This window comes from Ovis aries, chromosome 4, assembly GCF_016772045.2.
Source record: "Ovis aries strain OAR_USU_Benz2616 breed Rambouillet chromosome 4, ARS-UI_Ramb_v3.0, whole genome shotgun sequence".
In the NCBI taxonomy this organism is placed as follows: Eukaryota; Metazoa; Chordata; class Mammalia; order Artiodactyla; family Bovidae; genus Ovis; species Ovis aries.
The window spans coordinates 21,129,798-21,149,356 of NC_056057.1; the positions used below are offsets into that span (position 1 = coordinate 21,129,798).

At 37.1% G+C, this 19,559-nt stretch overlaps 1 long non-coding RNA gene across 1 annotated transcript in view; it reads right to left on the reverse strand.

Moving 5' to 3' along the window:
- LOC121819386 (uncharacterized) overlaps window positions 1–13,276 on the reverse strand; it is a 56,408-nt gene extending 43,132 nt beyond the window's left edge. The window contains exons 1-2 of the long non-coding RNA XR_006059603.2: window positions 13,201–13,276; window positions 9,878–9,992 (exon numbers count right to left, since the gene is read on the reverse strand). This is a non-coding gene — a long non-coding RNA (uncharacterized LOC121819386). The remainder of the gene's footprint in view (window positions 1–9,877; window positions 9,993–13,200) is intronic.
- Between the last annotated feature and the right edge of the window lie 6,283 nt (window positions 13,277–19,559).

The following is a 19,559-nucleotide window of genomic DNA, read 5'->3' on the forward strand; positions in this document are numbered from 1 at the left end:
ATGCCATGGACTGAATAGTCCATGAGGTAGTCCATGAGGTCGCAAAGAGTCAGACACAACTGAGCAACTTTCACTTCACTTAGAGATGTTTTAAATGGCCAGAAAACTATGGAAACAACCTAAGTGCCCATCAACAGAGGAAGGGATAACAAGATGTGGTGTATATAGACAGTGAAATATCATTCAGCCATGAGAAAGAAGGAAATCTTGAAATTTGCAGCAATTTGCACTGAACCTTAAAACATTATGCTAAGTGAAGCAAATCAGAGCCAGAAAGGCAAAGACTACATGGCATTACTTATGTGGAATAAATAAAACATCAAACTCACAGAAACAGTAGAAAAGTGGCTGCTAAGGGTTGGGGGAAATAAGACAATGTTGGCAAAAGGGTATTAACTTTCAGTTATAAGATCTGAGGGTCTAACAAACAGCATGGCAACTACAGCTGATAACACCACTGTGTGATACTATTAACTGAAATTTGCTAAGAGGAAAACTGAAATGTTCTCACACACCAAAAGATAAATCTCTGAGGCAAATGTGTGATAATTAACTAGGGGGGATCCTTTCAATGTATATGATAATGGGCACTTTAAGCATCTCAACAATTTTGTTAATAATATCACAATAAAGCTGGGGAGAAAAAGGGAGATTTGTGTGCTCAACCATTTAAAAAGAGAAAAAAGTCATATTCGTAAAACAGAGGTAATAGAGATGCATAAAAAATAGCCAGAGGAGAGAAAATCCAACAAAACTAAGTATAAAAAGATAAAAGTGAACAGGGGTAGTTTTTTAAGAGTGATGGGACTTGACAGGAATGGTTTTAATAGGAAGCAAGAGATGCAAAGTTAGAGACGGCAAATATATAGTAAATTGAGAGTTATTACTTCTTTGCTAATCACTAGTTTAAAATACTATTACAAAATAAGTTTTTTAAATTAGCAACACATAAGAATCTGTTTAAAGAAGTAAGATGAATGTTTGTCTGCACCTAAAATAGTTAATTTACTTCTTTTTATACTTTTGAGCACAGGATCTTTTTGAACCTTAACTTTTAAATTAGATAATTATGTAGAAAAATATTTTCTTTACAAAATGAATACCTTTTACACCATTGTTAGCTCTACTTAATCTCAGAATTTTAATTTAATATTTTTCTGTGTTCTAAATGACAGAAACCTTTTATCTCCTTGTTCTCTAGTCTCTACAACTTCCATCTTGTAGGTACTCGCTTGCCAGATTATTCCCTTCTCATTTCTACTCCCTTGTTCTTCCACACTCCAATACAAATCAAAAAGGAGAAGGGGCAAGGCAACTTTGGACTTATCTATAATAAGTATAAATTTTTATCAGGCTTCTCCATTTCCTACCAGAACAAACCTTTGAAAAAAGAGTAAAAAAAATTTTTTTTAATTAATTAAAACAAGCAAATAAAAAACACTCCTCTCTTATGCTTTTCTACTTCTTGGCAGAATGTGGTTTAAAACAGGTACAATAACGTAACTGTTTTTGCAGCTCCCTAGATACTTATGGGCTTCCCAGGTTGTGCTAGAGGTAAAGAACCCACTTGCCAATGCAGGAGACTTAAAAGATGTGGGTTCAATCTCTGGGTTGGGAAGATCCTCTAGAGGAGAGCGCAGCAACCCACTCCAGCATTCCTGCCTGGAGAATCCTATGAACAGAGAAGCCTGGTGGGCTACAGTCCATGGGTAGCACAGAGTCGGACACGACTGAAGTGCCTTTGCACAATGCAGACACTTGTAGCTGCTATAAACTTCTTTACATGTCACTACTCTGGCAAGATGTCTTATAAAGTATTTCTAAAAGATCCTTTATTTCTTGGTGAGAATATTTTAAAAAGCCTTTAGCATTTGTTTTATTTAACTGAAAGGGGTTTCATAATTATTGTGTCACAGTTATAAGTAGAGCCTACAAATAAGTTTCCTTTCCAAGCAGTAAAGCCAACTCCAGTAAAAGATTCATTTTATACTTTCCTCCACTTTGTTTGAAAAGGTCCTGGGCGGAGTAAAATGATTTATGTCTAAAAGGAGATCTGTGATTCTTCAATATATCCCAGAGATGGTACTGCACTATTGAGTGCCCAGCACACACTGGGTGTTCTGTAAGCCTTGAGTGATTCAGTGTGAGCCTGCAATCCGGCAGCTGGTCCATCACAAGGATGAAAGTTTTAATAATGGCTCATTCAGAATTAATTTTTAGCTCAAAACCCACCTCTTTTCATTTTACATGGGTCTCTTATCTAATGTTCTGAAAAACTAGTAAAATGTGGACTTGCACATTTGGAGAATAAAACTTCTATTTTGCCAACCTTTTATTAAAACACAACTTTCTGGGTTGGGGTTTGATGTGGTGACTCATTTGCTGAGATTAACCTTAAGGGAGCGGATCTTTGAAAGAAGCATGTCTTTTTATTTTTCCCACATTAATAGTTCCTCCAAAGTCTCAACATTTGTTCAATCTGCCACTGGGGAAGTCATAAATTGCTTTTTCCTATAGTCAAAAATTTGCTTTTATTATAGGATCCGTTTTTTGTTTAGATCTTGGCCAGACAAGATGTGGTTAGGTATATCTAGAATTGGTGTTTCTGAGGCTGTTTCCATAGCCAAAGCAAAATTCAGTTTCTCACGACTTTTGAGTTGATTGATTATTCTGTAGAAAAATTGGGAAGTAAACACTTATAGAACTGACAAATCATGTGACATTGAGGTTTTTTCAAGTTCTCAAAAAATATTTCAAGTGTGGGATACAACCCAATTTTGTACCTTGACATTAATTTTTAATGTTTCCAAATTAAAGTTAAGACAAGCTGTTATGCAAATACTACTTTCACTAAAAAAAATTATTGTTCATATGTAAAAATGCTGTAGAGGTCCACTACCAGAGATGTCCTTACAGAACGCTTCATTTAGGAGGAAATAATTGTGAGGTTTTTTATTCATTCTCTTCATAAAATCAAGGTAAACATTTGAAACAATTGGTAAGAGTTATAGAATTGCAATTTCATTTTGCATGCTTTGCTCTTTGCCAGCTTCTGTTTTAATCATTTGAACTATGAGCAACATTGTCTGAAATATAATAAAGCATTTATATGGATTACAAGAATGTCAAATTCAAGCTGTTTTAAAGAGGAGTTGCGACTAAGTAACTTGTGTAAGATTACACAGCTGCTGAGTAGCAAAGGCAATTCTCAGTCAGTCTTAACCACTAAACTGAAAGCTTCCCACATCAACTTCTTGGTGTCCTCTGAGGAAAAAACTTCTTTGACTATCATGTGCTGGTTCAGAGATCTGTCATCATTAAAGGCATCTTCTAAGAAGTTTGGGAGCAAGTGATCTAATATACTCAGTGAAAGATGCACATGTCATATCAGTGCTTTATTAAGGTCTGTAAACGTTAAGTACATATGTAGAATGATCCAAACTCCTGTCTTTAACAAGAATATGGCTATTTAAAGAGAAATCTTATAAATCCTCCTGATATACTGTCCAAAATATTACTTATATGGCTCTCATACACACACACACACACACACACACACATCTTTACATATATTTATATAACCATACACACATAATTCAGTCTTAGAGAAGTTACTTTCTTCCATAAACCAAAAAGATATGAATCTAGCAGGAGAAAGCAAGAGGTGAGAATTTAGCACAAAGTAGTCTGAAATGCACGCAGCTAGACAAAAATAGTGGGAGGGTGGGAAGGGGAGAACTAACTAATAGCTAATATTTGTTGATAATTCAAATGTGCTAGGCAACATTCTAAGCACTTGATATATACTAAGTCATTCAACCCTTAGAGCAAGACTTTGAAGAATGTATAAATATGCCATTTCACAAACTCAGCCTCATGGGAGGACAGCTGAGGATAGCCATTTGTTCAAAAATCACATGGCTAGGAAATGGTGAAGCCAAGATCTGCATAGAGTCAGTCTGGCTCCAGAAAACACATTTTTCACCATTAATGGGCTAGTTTTGTTTTAATTGAATGCGACATCCTCTCAACATGTGTCAGTATCAAATCTCTAGTGCTTGTGATTGAAAGTACTCTCATGGTGACAATGATTTCTGCTAACAAGAATACTGTTTTGTGATAAACCAACAGCACTGATTACAAGTTAATGAGCATGTAATTTTAAAACAGTCAAATCCAACTCTGGATTCTTGAACTTTTACTAGAAGACAATCCAGTTTCAACCATGCCTTAAATATATTATGATATATTAGCCACAAGGTTTAAAATATTTAGAGATGACCCATACTCCTATACTTAATATCGAATTCTGAGTCACCTAATTAAGTACTTAAGTCCCACTATTTCAGCCTGATATTCACATGCACAGTATCAAACATACGGGGGACAAAATAGCAAGTGGGAGGAATTTATTTCATGAAACATTTTATAGCCAATTTCAGAAACCAACATGGATGAACTACCATCTACCCTTTATTTAATGACCCAAACCTTTCTTCAAATACTCCCAATGATTCAAACGTCACTATACATTAAACAGATGAAAATTCCTGTGAAACTATGCAGTGTGTTTGACTTGTCTCTAGGAATAGCTTTCACTGTTACTTAACTATTTTCACATCACGTCTGTCACATGGTTGGTTAAATTAAGGGCATCACTTCTTACCCACTACAAAAGGTATTTTACCTTAAATCATGGTGGTTGAAGAGAAATTTAATGAAAAGAAGTTTGAAGAGTAGATGCAATTCTAAAACTTACAGAAAGTCAAGTGCTTTTAAAGAAAATGGAGTGGTTATTTAATTCATTGCTTTATATCAAAATCTACTGATTTCATAACAAGTGGCAACACAATCATTTGCCTTACAAATCATTTAAGTTAACAAGTTTAACATCCTCTTTAATTAAGGTTTAAAGATAGCCTAGACTAAAAATAACAAATGATTTAATTCATCCACAGTTTGATTTCTTTCAGAGTGCCAATTATGTTATTTATTAAACAATTATTATTCTATCGATAAAAATTATCAGATAGGTGGGATTTTTATTGGCAAATAAATTTCTATACATATATAGTGTCTCGTGTGTGTGCATGCTAAATCGCTTCAGTCACGTCCAACTCTTTGCGACCCCAGGGACTGTAGCCTGCCTGGCTCCTCTGTCCATAGAACTTTCCAGGCAAGAATACTGGAGTGGGTTGCCATTCCCTTTTCCAATATAGTATCATACGGATTACAAATGAATAAACTATTTTTAGTATACAGTTCAGTAAATGCCTATAAGGCTATTTAAGAAAACTGGTATGCCAAGCAGTTAGTAAATTTGACAAACATGATGTTGCTCAGAACTACTAGAGTTTACCAGAATTTGAACATTCAAGTACATACAGCAGCACATAATAAAATATTCAATACATCAAGCACTGAAATTAATGTTATAAAATGAGTACTATTAAAAATAACTAAATAACTGAAATGAAAGCTGGTTCAAATTCCTTAAGAATTGTGCTTTAATTCAACAAAAGTTACAATCTAGAAAATGTTGAAAAATATTGAGAATTTTAAGAAAGATTGCCATATCCTACTAAAGAAGGAAAGAATGATAAACAGTAATTCCTGTGGCTTTATCCAGGTAAATGTTCTCTCAAATATTCTTGGATATTTTCAAACTATGGTTTTACATCTCTAAACTAAAATAATTAAGATAAATGATTTAAAACTATTATTTCCTAGTCCTTTATTAAATGCGACTAACATTATATCAAATTAAGTTATTCTCACCTAAATCTGTCCCCCAAAATCCAAACCTTTAAAAAAAAAAGGTCACTGTCACAGAATCTTAATTTTCCTGGACTTCTTTTTATCATAAAGATGTACAGCAAGGTTTATGTTCCAGTCCAAGTCCTACTAATCGATGTAGAATCTCAATCTAAGATTCAGTTATAAAATGAGGGAGAAAGACCTGCAAGCACACTGTTGATTCAAAATTACATTCCAGGCTTGTTTTAAACACTTGCTTTCAGAAGACAAGACAGAAATGAAATGAGTTTTAAAATACCCAACCCTATATTTATAACAACATTGTCACTAAAACTATAATATTTACTGCTCTTCATAACTTGGGTTCATTTCTAAAAACAGTAGTTTATTCCACGAGAAGATAATGATACTGTTCATCCCAATATGGACACTTTGTTAAAAATATCAAAAGATTCTTTCAAGTTCAGATGGATTTGCACTGATCCTCTGCCTCCCACACTTCGAATATTTTTAATCTCTAATTTAAGAGCTACGAAGCTGTGGAGGGAAAATGAACACGGAGTTGCACAAAGTTATTTTGTCAGCTCCTACTGATTACATATTTATGGAGAAATAAGTGTCCTTGGAACCATGTTTAAAAAGGCGAGAGACTAGACACAAGATCAAAGAGCCAGGTACTTTTACTTCTTTTAAAGAACAGAAAAATGCACCATGGGTATTCTTTTATACATCTATACATATTATAGCTCAATTTGTGTGGCTGAACAAGCCACAGTGAGCTGGACGTCTTCTCTTTTGGATGTTTTAATTGAGATTATTTTCCCTGGTATGCAGATACTTACTTGAGTAATTTTACTAAAAGTTAACAAAAAGGCCAAAACCAAATCGAGCCTTTATGTTTATGAGAATAGCAAAATCCATCTGCATATTTTTAGTGCCTTCCTAACCACATGTCACTCCTCTGGAGTTTAGTGTATGTCTTTAATTTCATAATACATTGGTTTATTTTTCACAAACAACTGGAACATATAAACTCAAAGAAAGCAAAAGTGATGCTATTCCTTGTTCACCATTTAAACACCTTCCTGGTGTTTGAAGCCAAAGTAGTGGTTCTGAGATTTCAAATGTTTACGTATTATCCACAGCCACAAGTGCCTTTAATGCGGTATTATCTGAAAATAATTCACTGGCATTTGGATTTAGACTTCTATGCGATCTGACTTTTAAGTATTACCTTTGCCTTCAACAACTGGACTCCATTTTCAACTTCACCTGAATCTTTATTTTTCCCCTAAAATTATTTTATATAAATGGCCCAGAGAAGCCCTGGTTTGTGCCCCTATTTTGACAGATATATATTCAGTTGTATCTTTAAGAAGCTGTTTTACTGTGTTTACTTTTAAAGGTGTTGGAAAAACCTGGTTAGGCAAGTTGATGCTTCCTTCCTCACATCTGGGAGTAGAAGCCAGAATCAAGGCATCAGACAAGTTTGTGCCTTTGGTCACCACTTTCTTCAGCCCAGGCTCAAAATCTGTTGATTTCTATTGCCTCAGCCAAGTCATTCTAATAATTCACCTAAACAGATAAATTAGCACCTAACTGAGCCTATACTGAACCATCAGGCTTCCCTGAGAGCTCAGTTGGTAAAGAATCCACCTGTAATGCAGGAGACCACAGTTCAATTCCCGGGACAGGAAGATCTCCTGGCAATGGGATAGGTTACCCACTCTAGTATTCTGGCCTGGAGAATTCCATAGACTGTACAGTCCATGGGGTTGCAAAGAGTCAGACATGACTGAGAGACTTTCACCTTCACTTCCTACATTGTGTCAGGCATTGTGTTAGTAACATTTGCTTCTCACAATAAGATTTGATATAAGTACGAATATTATGCCCGTGTACTGCTATAGAAGCCAAAGCTTTGGACAAATTAAGCACATTGGCCAAGATCCCACAGCTGAGCCAAAGACAAAGGAATCACAGAATAATCATTTCTTTGAGGAAGTTAGACTCCCTAGTAAATATAAAAAACTTTCTCCCACTGTCTTTCAACCTTCTTCTCAGGGATAATTCTTTTCCTGTTCCTAGATAAAACCTTAAGAAGTATCCACAGTTTTCCAATTCCCTTTAATCAAAAGGATCATCCCATTTCACTAGCTAAAATGTCCACCTAATGTAATAATCAAATTTCAAACTTCATAAAGGTGAAACCTCTGCTTTTCCCATCTTGAGCCCATTTCAGGCTAATAAGCCTGTAGCAGTGACCAGGTTAGGTGCTTTCTTCTCTGAGTCCTTCCCCCTTCACTAGACAGTCACCCTTAGGGGTCACATGGAGGAAGGGACAGGTGCCAATGTCATATAGAGGCTGAGTCTTCTGGGCAACAGAGGACAAATCCTGACTGGGGTGAGAAGGAACACATCTGTCCATTTCTCCAAGGACACCCAACAGAACACTCAACTTGTTCTGACATGAAATATTCCTCACTGCTGGTGGCTTCTATTCACTTTCAGAGGTCCACCTTTGGTCTTCCTGGTTAGAAAAACTTTCCAAATGTTTTCAGGCCAACTTCTTCCCAAGAATCAATCAAATGTATACAGCCTTCTCCCACGACAGATGTCACTGCCAGTGATGTTGCTCCATCATGTCTGACTCTTTGCGATCTACCAGGCTTTGCTCTACCAGGCTCTTCCATTCATGGAATTTTCCAGGCAAGAGTACTGGAGTGGGTTGCCATTTCCTTCTACAGGGGGTCTTCCCAACCTGGGGATTGAACCCAGGTCTCCCGCATTGCAGGCAGATGCTTTACCGTCTGAGCTACCAGGAAAGATGTCACTGCAGTTTACTCCTAATGCAGCTTCCTAACTCTGCTCAGGCAGGGACATTTGTGTCATCTTTTTAAATACATGTAATTATGAACCTCCAAATGCCAACAAACATTACCAAACCCTATGAACAGATTCTGTGAACTTTCCCCAACTTAATTTCAGGTGATGGGAAAACATTCCCTTCTTCAAAAACGCTTTCATTCCATTCCTCCATAGAAAATGGGTGAAGTACCGTTAATTTGACCCAAACAAGCCTCTCCATAGATCTTAACATTTTCATCAAACCTCTAGCTACCCCTAATTTATCTTTCTAGTAACTGATAAACTCGGTTGAAAACTACACTTTAATTATCTTGTTTCCAAGTCTTATGTGAATGGTACAGATCTGACTTGAAATGTGCCCAACACACTGGCACAATTCTTATATTCCTTAGTTCAAATTCCCCAATGTTAACACTTGTTATATCTTAGAGATTAAAGACATAAAGGAGAATTTACCCAAATATAACCTTGGAAATATCTGATGAACAGGTTTATAGAATCTCATCTACGTAGATTATTCGTCCCACCTAAGGAATTCCAAGTAACACCTCATCAATGGCTGAGGTCTTTTTTGACTCAAATTATTAATATCTACCAGGAAATGCAGTACCAAATCCCCAAACCTTCAAAATTATATATATACATACACACACATATATATATTCATGATCTAATCAGACAGCAAATTTAATATTATACTTACCTTCACATATATTAACATGTCTATATTCAATACTATAGCAATCCATATAAATAAATTAGATTATTTGCATGGCATATCAATCATAAAAAATCTCATGTACTCAAAATAAAAATTCATTGCAAATAATGATTCAAGGTAAATTTTAGTGAAAACAGTGCACATCTTAAGGCCAAGAAGGGGCTCAAATGAGCCCAATTTACACAGGACCTTATCCAGGAGGTCGGAGATACAAGTGAACCAAATTAGAAATTAAAGGTTTAATTAACTTATAAAGGTATTTTTACGTAGCCCAGAAAGACCTCAACAGTATTCATTCTTGAATGTCTAGGCCTACACACAGTACCTTTAATTGTATGTGCCACACTCACATTTAGACATATTTCAACTTAACAACAACATTTCATATACAACTCTAAGGTAAATCATTCACCACTCAACCCAATTTAAACCTATGTTGTTACGACTTTTGCTTAAGAAAACATTATGACTAAAGAAAATATTTGGCAGGATAGTCAAATACTCAGCAGTTTGTAAAGTTAGACAACTTACCCAGTCTTTAGTCTTATAAGGATTCAAGAATCTCCTGATAGGGTGGGTAGGGGAAAAGATCATGATGAGAAGCACCTGGGAAGCATCATCCCACCTTCACTGGGTCCACCTAAGGCTGTTAGGAGTGAGGAAGATGATTATTCATGTTACAGCCTGGAAAACAATTATATATTCCCACTAATCAAACCACTGACTATCTTTTAAGGTTGAAGAAACTGCCCCCAAACTGTTAAGTTACTGGTCTTAGACTACCCAATTAGTTAGCAAAACTCCAACAAAAATTTTCAGCCTCCTTTTACCCTACCATACATGAAACTAAAGTTTTTTTGAAAGTAGCTTAGCTTACAGATTTGGCATTAGTTTATTTCAATAAATGAAATAATAAGTGGCCTTATGCTCCCCACTCTGCTCCCCCCACCCTACAAATTCTCCTCTTTCAAATAAATTACATTCACAGAATTCTTCCTAAGTATCTCTCAGTAAGATAAGCACAGTGCCAGGGAGGGTTTAAAAACAATTAGCAAAATTAACCTTAAACTTTATTTTCATACAACATCAACAGTAACTCTAGATGCAGGTAAGAGACAATGGGAATTCATTTTTAAATTTTTTGAAACAACTTTACCATTTTGTTACCAGGTCCTAGTTTCAGCTGAACAGGATTATTCCATTAAACTAGGTTCACTTGTCTAATTAGACCCCTCTGTATTTTACCCTCAATAAGGTCTTTGTCATACCTGAATGCTCTAGTAAGTTTCCCTACTTTCTTCAACTCAAGTCTGAATTTGACAATAATTCAAGGGATTAGATCAAGGGATTAGATCTGATAGACAGAGTGCCTGATTAACTATGGACGGAGGTTCTTGACATTGTACAGGAGACAGGGATCAAGACCATCTCCAAGAAATGCAAAAAAAGTACAATGGCTGTCTGAGGAGGCCTTACAAATAGCTGTGAAAAGAAGAGAAGCCAAAAGCAAAAGAGAAGAGGAAAGATATATCCATTTGAATGCAGAGTCAAAGAACAGCAAGGAGAGATAAGAAAGCCTTCCTCAGTGATCAGTGCAAATAAATAGAGGAAAACCATAGAATGGGAAAGACTAGAGATCTCTTCCAGAAAATTAGAGATACCCAGGGAACATTTCATGCAAAGATGGGCACAATAAAGGACAGAAATGGCATGGACCTAACAGAAGCATAAGATATTAAGAAGAGGTGGCAAGAATACACAGAAAGTGAAAGTAAAGTTGCTCAGTTGTGTCTGACTCTTTGCAACCCCATGGACTGTAGCCCACCAGGCTCTTCGGTCCATGGGATTTTTCCAGGCAAGAGTACTGGAGTGGGTTGCCATTTCCTTCTCCAGGGGATCTTCCCAACCCAGGGATCAAATCCAGGTCTCCCACATTGCAAGCAGACACTTTACCATATGAGTCACCAGGGAAACCCAGAATACACACAAGAACTAGACAAAAAAATATTTTCATGACCCAGATAATCACCTAGAGCCAGATGTCCTGGAATGCAAAGTCAAGTGGGCCTTCAAAAGCATCACTATGAACAAAGCTAATGGAGGTGATGGAATTCCAGTTGAGCTATTTCAAATCCTGAAACCTGATGCTGTGAAAGTGCTGCACTCAATATGCCAGCAAATTTGGAAAACTCAGCAGTGCCCACGGGACTGGAAAAGGTCAGTTTTCATTCCAATCCCAAAGAAAGGCAATGCCAAAGAATGCTCAGTTGCACTCATCTCACATGCTAGTAAAGTAATGCTAAAAATTCTCCAAGCCAGGCTTCAACAGTACGTGAACTGTGAACTTCCGGATGTCCAAGCTGGATTTAGAAAAGGCAGAGGAACCAGAGATCAAATTGCCAACATCCGCTGGATCATCAGAAAAGCAAGAGAGTTCCAGAAAAACATCTATTTCTGCTTTATTGACTATGCCAAAGCCTTTGACTGTGTCGATGACAATAAACTGTGGAAAATTCTTCAAGAGATGGGAATACAGACCACCTGACCTGCCTCTTGAGAAATCTGTAAGCAGGTCAGGAAGCAACAGTTAGAACTGGACATGGAACAATAGACTGGTTCCAAACTGGGAAAGGAGTATGTCAAGGCTGTATATTGTCACCCTGCCTATTTAACTTATATGCAGTGTATCTCATGAGAAACGGGCTGGATGAAGCTCAAGTTGGAATCAAATTGCCTGAGTTTTCACTGAGTCTAACTTTAGGTCATATTTGTTCAAAGGAATAAAAGATAACAGCTTGGAATGAGGAAAGTAAAGGATAAATACGCTAATTAAAATATTTACTGTTTTCATTGGGTCAAATTTCCCCCAGTTTCTCCATGTCCTAGTCCACCTTTCCCCACCTCTCCTCCAAAAAGTAATAATAATAGTAATAAGGTGTGCTGCTGCTGCTGCTAAGTCACTTCAGTCGTGCCCGACTCTGTGCGACCCCATAGACGGCAGCCCAGCAGGTTTTCCCATCCCTGGGATTCTCCAGGCAAGAACACTGGATTGGGTTGCCATTTCCTTCTCCAATGCAAAAGTGAAAAGTGAAAAGTGAAAGTGAAGTCGTCGTGCCCGACTCTTAGCGACCCCATGGACTGTAGCCCACCAGGCTCCTCCGGATTGTCCAGGCAAGAGTACTGGAGCGGGGTGCCATAATAAGGTGTAAGGAGAACTATTTTGGAACTTTCAGTTCTTGGGATGTTGTCTAAACAGAAAAAAACTTCGAAGCAACACTGTTGCATGCTTCTTGGCGGAAAACTCACAGGGCAGAGGCCTTGCTGGCCGCCCTCTCCGTGAACTATCCGGAGCCGGCACAGGGAGCTCCCCGTGGGGTCCTGAAAGCCGCTACGGACAGGAGCAACAGATACTCATTCAGCCTGCGGGCGCAGCGGCTGGGAATAGACAGACACCGGGAGGGCGCGGCATGGAGGCCGGAGTCTGGCAGAGGACGCGCTCAAGACCCGCGCTCCCCAGGAGTGAGCCTGGGGCTGCGCTCCTCTCTCCGTGCGCCCAACACATCCCTGCCTTCAGAGAGGGCTGGTGCGCACCCGGCCGCAGCCACAGCCCCTGTCCCGTCCGCCAGAGCCCGGAGATATTCATCCTGCAACCAGTGGCCATGCTCAGAACCCAAACCCTGGGTCCCAGCCCCCTCTCCGATCCTGTGACGGGGTCCACCGCACCGTCTAAAGTTGAGAGACTGGCGAATACTTTCCCACTCACTCGCTCTTTCCCCCCACCCACCCAATAAACTACACACAAAAAATCAATAACAAAGAACACCACAGTATTGCTATTCCCTTCACAGGCTTACCTTTTTGGATTTTGCTTTTACTATATTTTCCCTTCCATTTTTTTCTCCTTCTTCCTGGCCACCCTTAGTGATCTATGAAGGGCAAAACGACCAACCAAGCTGATCTCCCAACACCCTTGATAGAACAGCTTTCAGGTGTGATTTATTTTTAAGTCTACGTGGGTTGTTTCTCTAACGTTTGAAAGTCTCTAATTTTTTAAACTAATGTGAAAACCATAGCACTGGATGCTGAAATCATGACTTTCTTTTATGCCTATTCAATCTGCCACTGTAAAATTTATCCCTTTCCCAACCCTCAGTGAGTCTTTCAACCAATTATGAGATTTTGTCACCCACTGAATCTAAGCCAGGATTTCAATATCAGCTCTATTGACATTTGGGGCAGGACAATTCTTTGTTGTTGGGGCAGTCCTGTGCATTGTAGGATGTTTAGCCTAATCCTTGGCCTCTACTGACTAGATACTAGCGGCACCCCTTCACTTGTTAAAACCAAAACATCTCCAGATATTACCAAAGGTTCCTTTGGAGCAAAGGGCTTCTGGGTGGCTCATATGGTAAAGAATCTACCTGCAATGCAGGAGGCCAGGGTTCCATCCCTGGGTTTGGAAGATCACCTGGAGAAGAGAATGGCAACTTACTCCAGGGTCTGGACTGGAGAATCCCATGGACAGAGGAGGCTAGCCAGCTGCAATCCATGGGGGTCACAAAGAGTCAGACAGGACTGAGGGACTAATACTTTCACTTCCTTTGGAGCAAAACCATCTCCTCTTCCCCCTGAAGAACCACCGCTCTGAATTATTCAACAAGTGAGTTTTATTATAAAAGTAACTTGGGAAAAAAATCTACTTCTTTACGTTATAAGTTAGTCCTCATATGCTTTAAGTAGTAAGAAGACATTTACGGTTTTCCTGAGGCTAACATACTTCATCTATATTATTCAAAACTGAAAGCAAATGACACACATGGTAATTTCTTTACTGGCATTTCATGTTCTACTTCTTTTCTCGAACAAATATTAAAAATAGACCCCAGGGAAAAAATAAAATTAGTTGTCCTGTACATGGGGAAATGGATAGATACACTAATCAAGAGAATTATAAGTTGCCTGAAATGTAAATGCATGAAAAATTTGTAGATTGAATCTGACAAAAATGGAAAACAAATACGACATAACTGTCAGACAAATTTTTGTTTACAAAATCAATTTAATGAAAAGATGCTATATGCTGAATTAGCATGCATATATCTTATTTTCTGATAAAAGTTCTAATTCCAGCCTTTAGTTTCCTGACCATGGAGGAAAAACTACCCTAAAACAATTATGTTAAATGTATTCATGTTACTTCAGAGATTAATTCTATCTGTAGCAATGGGAAGCAATGTTGTCATGAAACAAAGTTACTAAGCAACTAAAATAAAAATAGTCAATGAAGATCATGGGATTATCAACTAGACTATGTAAGAGCCCTAGTTTTGACTTACTTCTATGGGCACCCCACAAACACACTTACTTTCCTCCCAGAGACTTCACTTTACCGTCCATAAATTCTTCATATGTCTTACACTTTGCAAATTTCAAAGAATTTTCATATCTATCACCTTACTTATTACTCATAGATGTCTGAAATAAGTGGCAAAGAATTGACATTCCAGCTTAAAGAAAGGGATGCTGAAGCTCTGAAAACATAAAGTCCTTCCTCAACAGCCACAAATAAACAAGAGTAAAGACTTGTTTGTTTGGGGGCTTATATTCTTTCCAGCCATCCAACTTGACTCATAATTGGAATGCCTTTCTCTACTTCACTCACCTGGATCAGACCTGATGATGGTTTATGACCTGTCTAGAATACACAGTTCGACACAAGACACTTAATAAAGAAACTCTATATTCCATGTTGAGACTTGAAGACCAGAAATTGATAAACTTGAATTCAAGATTCAGGCTAGAGGCAATTCACTGTGTGACCCTGGGCACCTCAGGAGTCTTTATTGTCAAAAAAAAAAAAAAAAAAAAACTTTGAGGATCAAAATACACGAAGAGGCTCTTCTGATAATGGACTTTAAAACTATATCTATGGTAATTTCATAGATGTTTCCACATGTCAAAACTTATAAATCATACAATCTAAATGGGTTCAGTTTCTCATATGTAAATTATACCACAATGAAATTATAAAAAATTAAGAGAAAGAATGAAAACAAGAAAGAAGCTTTGCATGGAACAGTGTTGACTGACAATATGCCATGAACTGGAAAAGATGTTTACCTCATCCATCTGCACATAAATTCATCTGAAAATATTTAAAATGAAAAACCATTTCATTGACTAGAAGATCCGCTCAATGATCTCAATCATGGCTGCTCAGAACCAGAGGTAACTATTGGACCTGTCATTTAGTGCTAGCTAACATGGGGTCACAGAGTCGGACATGACTGAGGGACTGAACTGAACTGAACTGAACTGAACCTTACTGTGGGGTTCCCAGGAAGATCAATTGTAAGAAATCTACCAACAATGCAGGAGACGCAGGTTCAATCCTTGGGTCAGGAAGAGTCCCCTGGAGATGGAAATGGCAACCCACTCCAGTAGTCTTGCCTGGGAAATCCCATGGACAGAGGAGCCTGACGGGCTGCAGTTCATGGAGTCACAAAGAGTCAGACACAACTGAGCATATATACACCCTCATGCAACCTTACTGTGGCTATAGGAGAAACAATCTGCCTTTGATATGCAAACATTAAAACTGTTCACCTAAAAAAAAATTGGAAGCAATCATTGGTATCACAAACAGCTAAAGTCTGGAGAAGATTTTAATAGTGTTATAAGAACAAGACTTGTTTATTGGTAGTTGATCTAAAATGAACAAGCTGAATGACACTGTCAAAGTTAGTCTGGGCACCAGTCCTTCTGTCTCCTTCTTATCTCCAAAGGATTTCCAAACCAATAAATAAAATATCAAGCTAATTTTATTCCTCTTTGGAGTTAAAAAAAATCATCTTTTACTCCAGGCCCTTATTAGGCACTGAATTGTCCAATACAAATTCATATTTAAAGAAACCATATTGCTTTAATGATATTGACCAAAAAAATGATATTCAGATACAGACATCCTTAATGGATGCACCATATTAGAAGATTCTCCTAATACTTTTAGGATGGGGAGGATTTTGGCAAATAAAAAGTTTATGAACAAAGATAATCGATCTATTTCGACCATCTTCACCAAATTTAAAGCTAATATATGACGTACTAAGAATAATGAAGCCTAAAAGGAAGCATTATAAAAGAGAATACAAACTGAATCACCCTGCACATGTTGATGCGTACTCAGTATATCCCCCTAACAAAGGAACGGAGAAAATATAGCTAGCCCAGTTTATGATGGTCCCCCAAATTACCTAGAAAAGCTCTTCAGAGGTCCTTTCTTTGAAAGAGATGCTTACTAATTTCAAAGTAACATTGAGGCTGGGTCAAACAATAAATGTAACAATTTCATAGCATAATGTTTTCTTGGAATGTTATCAGTCATCATGGAATGCCTAAACTCTTCACAAGGAAGCAAAAACTATCTTGCAGAGGGTGGAGCATGCAGGATTGTAGCTTTCTTCCTGAACTGAAAGCATTGATTCATTGCCCTCACTTTGATACCTAACAAATGCTGGAGTTTCAAAGAGAACTACTTTTCATTTTAGCTTTGTTATCAATTTTATATATAACTTTGCTCAAATTATAGACCTATGTCTCTTGCTTTTTATAAAAATGCAAAAGTCTACCTTTGAAAGATTAACAAAAATTGTATGCTATTTTCTGCAAAAATATCTTAAAAGTATTTTAAGCTTACAGAAAAAAATTATGACACTTTTTAAAAGATATAGCTAAAGAGATGGGACTATTCGGATGAGAAACACTAAATGATGTACTTTCAATATTTGATTGATTGGAAATCTGTAGCTTGATATAATAAAACTACGTTGTCATCAAAAGATTGTAAAGTGACATGCTTTTCAAAGATGAGATCAAGCAGTCACACTGGGTATTATATTATGTGTATAATACACTGCATATTATATTATATGCTGTTACAGCATCAGTTTATGAAATGCTTGTGAAAAATACCATGACTTTAGGTAAGAGTAACCTAAGTGTTCCTATATATAGTCCTAAATATAAATAGATTTTACTGAACAGTAATCTTAATTATCTGTTTTTCACTCTGTAAGAATAAAAGAGGTTGATACTACAAAAGACCTTTATAATTTACAGTTAGCTGACTGAAGTGCATGCAAATGGAAATAAAACTGCAGCCCCAGGACGTTCTAAAACATGACACATGAGGTTGCCAAGGTAACCCACCAGGAGGCTGTCTTGGCATCTTCTGGAATAAAATGGGAAGAAAACATTATAGTGAACAGATGGGGGATGGGGATCTTCTGGGCCCAGTTATATAATAAAAGCGCTGCAAAAAACTACAGCTCCATGAAATTGGTTTCAAACAAAAAAGGAACAGAGTATCTCTCACACTTCTAGAGTTAAACTGGGCAGGATTAATGATCCACAAGAGTAGAATTTTTAAAAATTATTTTAAATATTACTTAGAATAATTACTTTAAAGCCACTATGCATTAACACATCAATTTTTACAGTTGCAAAAATTCAACATGGGTTTAGAGCTGATATTCAGGGTGCAAAGGTGATGCTAACTTTGTAATATCTTAGTATTAGGACACGTCTTGAGGGGATAGCAAAACTTGCCTAAGAAAATATTCTCAAGATAAACATCCAGAGAGAATAATAAATGAAACAATAGATGACAGAATCATTAAGTTTAGCTCATTGATAATTTTATATTTATTCTTTACATTCTTCTTTTAGAATTACAAATGATTCCTTTCATTTTGGAGTTATTTCTTTATATTTCACATTCCTATTAAACATATACTGAAAGCTTTAGTTCCCTCTCTTTGAAAAGCTGATCCTCTCCAACATAAGGTTATTCTATAAATAGTAAGTGAATCTCCTTGGCCTGTCCTGAGACTTTTTTTTCATTTCTCCTTTGTCCCTGAAGATTGAATAAGAACTTTCTGAGCTGATGCAGGACTCTGGTTTGTGACAGTACTTGTGACTGTCACAGCTTTACTGCATTTAAGAATTCTTTACGCAAGCAAAAAGTTCCAATAGGAAAGAGGGGAATTAAAAAATAACACCATTTCATTTCAGATGTTTACAAACTTAATAACTGCTTTTTAAACTTTATATAAAAATACAGAGATGTTGTCCTTTGGAACATTGCCCATAGCAAGATCACTAGAATCTTTGATTATTATGTGCCCTGGATGAAAGTAATCCAATCAATTCCATTTTAAAAATCAAAGCTGATTATTTGACATTGTACATTCATTCATAATAACCAGTGCTATTTTGCTGTTTTGGTGCAGCGGAGATATTAAGGTACAATCTTCCTTTTAAGAGATGATTTGCCTTGTAATACAAAAGCAGCTGCAGACCTTCACCTGGTCTTACCATTTTCCTTAAAATCTTTCAGTATTTCTCATCACCTGTAGACTAAAAGAGTGTGCTTACTGTAATTCACAAGGCCCTTCTCAAGCCCCTAGATTTCTACCTATGCATGGTAGGCCCCAACCACCAGAAATTTTCATTCTCTCTGAGCATTTAGGGGTATTTATTTTTTCTCTCCCTAGGGTGTCTGTCTACTTCTTCAGAAACTTACTTCAACCCATCTCACAAGTCATATCTTTTGTGAAATAATGTACCCTCCTTTTCTGTACAAAGGGCGGTGGCTCTTTTTCTTTGCTACTATTGCACTTTTCACTTAACTATTGTGCTACGTATTGTGTTGTGCTTTAGAACTCTCTGGTGTATGATTACTTCTTGAAGACAGAAATATCTCCTGCTTATTTTGGACCCCTGGTACCTAGCACAGTTTCCAGCACTTTGACGGCAATCAACGAATGTTTGCTGAATTCTGAATGAACTTCTTCAATTATAGAGCGCAGAAGTGGCAGGGTGAGAAACAGATCTACAATTAACTGCTTCCTAAATTTTGCATTAGATTAAAGTCATCTAGTGAAGTAGATCTGAAGTTGGACAAAGATATCAGCTTTTTAAGTAAGTATTGGAGATGATTTTGACAGCAACGTTTGGGAACTGAGACAGACTACTGAAGAGTTTCTAATAGGAAAAAAAGTGGGCAAGTAGAGGAATAATATAAAACTGGATATATTTTCCATGAAATAACATATATAATTAACTTTATGTAAATACAGCAAAATAAAGTATAAAAGCTTACCATCAAGTTTAAAATGTAACATCTACAGTTTTAATGGTATTTGTAACATGT